Source organism: Chaetura pelagica, unplaced genomic scaffold (genome assembly GCF_000747805.2).
Source record: "Chaetura pelagica isolate M959 unplaced genomic scaffold, ChaPel_1.0 scaffold344, whole genome shotgun sequence".
Classification (NCBI taxonomy): domain Eukaryota; kingdom Metazoa; phylum Chordata; class Aves; order Apodiformes; family Apodidae; genus Chaetura; species Chaetura pelagica.
The window spans coordinates 5,536,571-5,538,813 of NW_009953098.1; positions in this window are offsets into that span (position 1 = coordinate 5,536,571).

Consider the following 2,243-nt stretch of genomic DNA (forward strand, 5'->3'; position numbering starts at 1 on the left):
CCGCGCTGGCGGCAGGTCTGTGTGCTGGAACAGACGCTGACTTGTCCTGGCGCGACCTGTGGCGCGCACAGACACGAGTGTCACGGTACTGAGGTTTTCTGGAGCGTGTTCTGGGTCTGAGTAGCTGGCAGGTGGCTCCCGAGGCCTCAAACCCAGTGCTGCTGCTGTGCAGGGAAGTGCTGCTCCCAGATTAAAAATAAATGAATAACAAAACCACAGAGCTCCAGCCGGTTTTTGACTGGCTTTGGAACACGCTGCGTGGCACCCAGGTACTAATAAGCTACATTCCAAGTCAGACGTAACAGAAACAAACAGGTTTGCTAAGTAAACGAAACTCAGGTGATTATGCTGTCAAGTTTTCCTGTGTTCCCAGTAACTGCCATGTTCATGTCAGCCAAATTGGGTTAAGGGGTGTAGAGATGTAAGAGATCCTGAGTTTCTATGTATTCTCGGTTTGGGAAAACACTTGGGTTTATGAAAGAGGAGACACAATAAGTGTCCCTTTCCTGTCCCGGTGGGAGGAGTCAGTGGCTGTGCCAATAGGTCAGAACACGCAGCTTCTGACCAGTCGTGGTCTGGGGTACGTGGGAGAGGTCAGGTGTCTGGCTCCCAGGAGGAATCCAGGTGCAATGGATTTTCCCCTTTTCCCACTGAAACATGTGAAGAAAATCCTTTCGATTTAACATTTCACCTTGAAGGGTGGTTTCTGTTGGGGTGGTAAAGCCATTTGCTTGACATGCCTCTTGGTCAGTCTTATCCAGGTACTTTGCTTTTAAAATTTTGTTCCTTAATACTGACACTGCAAGCAGAGCAAGTGTCTCCAGCTCTTTGGGGTGAGGCTGAGCAATGAGAGCTGTGCTGCAACATTCCAGTCTAGGTGCTCATAGCCTTCTTCCAAAATCCTTTGTACAAACAAAGTGAGATTGGGCAAGCAGTTGGCTGGCATTGAGGTCTTTGCAGCTACAGCAACAAAAAGCATTTGGAAGAGGAGATGGTGAGACCAGCCTTGAGGTGGAGCTCAGCCCTGAAGGGAGCCAGGGCTCCAGGTGCTTTGAGGCTGAGGAGCAGAGATAAAAGCTTCCTGGTGTCACAAGTAATTTTTGAAAAATAGAAACGAGTGAGTCCTGCTGTTTCAGGCTAGCATGGAACCAGTGGCTCAGGGGGCTTCAGTGAGAGGGGCCATATTTATTGGAGGTCTGTGAGGGTAAAAGTTTAGCTTTTGTTTCTAACATTCAAAGTGGGAGTCTGGTGAATTTTTCACTACAGGTTTTAAAAGTGTGAGCACACCTGCAAGGGCTGGGTGCTTGGCAAAGTATGCTTTAATAACAGTTGTTTCCAGGAGCACAACAAAATGTGTGGAATGGTTTGTTGGTGTGATAACCCCCTGTTCTCACTTTCTGATCTGGGTGTGAGCAATGTTGGTGTGTTTCAGTTCAAACAAAGTTCTTGATTATAGCTTTGTATTTTTAGTGATGCTACAAAGTGGGCGGAGGTGGCGTTGAGGAGTTAACTGCCTGAATGTTTGTCTGATGCCATAGCTCATTCCTGGCCTTTTCAAAAGTTACTAGTGTGTTCCTGACTCTGTATTTCACTATTTGAATAAATTATACCATCTATTAAGGCTTGGTTTTGCTTGGTGTGATTGATGGAACTCTCTAGTATTAGGTTTTAATTAGTTGTCACAGTATCAAAGCTGATGAATTTGGTTTGTGTGGAAAAAAAAAGAACCTGGCAGTGAGTATCAGTGCTGACCCGGTGCTCCGTGCCTGCCCACGTGCCAGCAGGGAGGTTCCCGTTACTCCGATGGCCTGGAGAACACAACCCGTGTGTCTGCTTTTCTAAGAGCTGAAAACCAGGATGGTAAATTCCCTCTATGTATATTTTTCTCTTCACGTTCACAGTTATTGCAGCCATCACGAAGCCAAACTGATCCTCACAACCCCCCAGAGCCCCTCCCCGCCCGGCACCCCCCCGGGAGGCACTTTGCATCTGCTGCTTCTCCACCGTGAAGGGTGTGGGCCCTTGGCCGGTTCCAGGGTCTCCTTGCCCAGAAACACCCACGGTTTCAGCCCTGTCCTGCCCCGCGGCCGGGACCGGGCAGCCCCTGCCGTGCTGCCTGGAGCCTGCCCGCGCCCTTTCCCCGCTGTGATTCCTTCGGAAGGATTTCCATCAGGAAAACCGACGCGCTGCCCGGGAACAGGCCCCGCACGTGCCAAGAGCCGGCGCCGCTCCCCCCGCCCGGC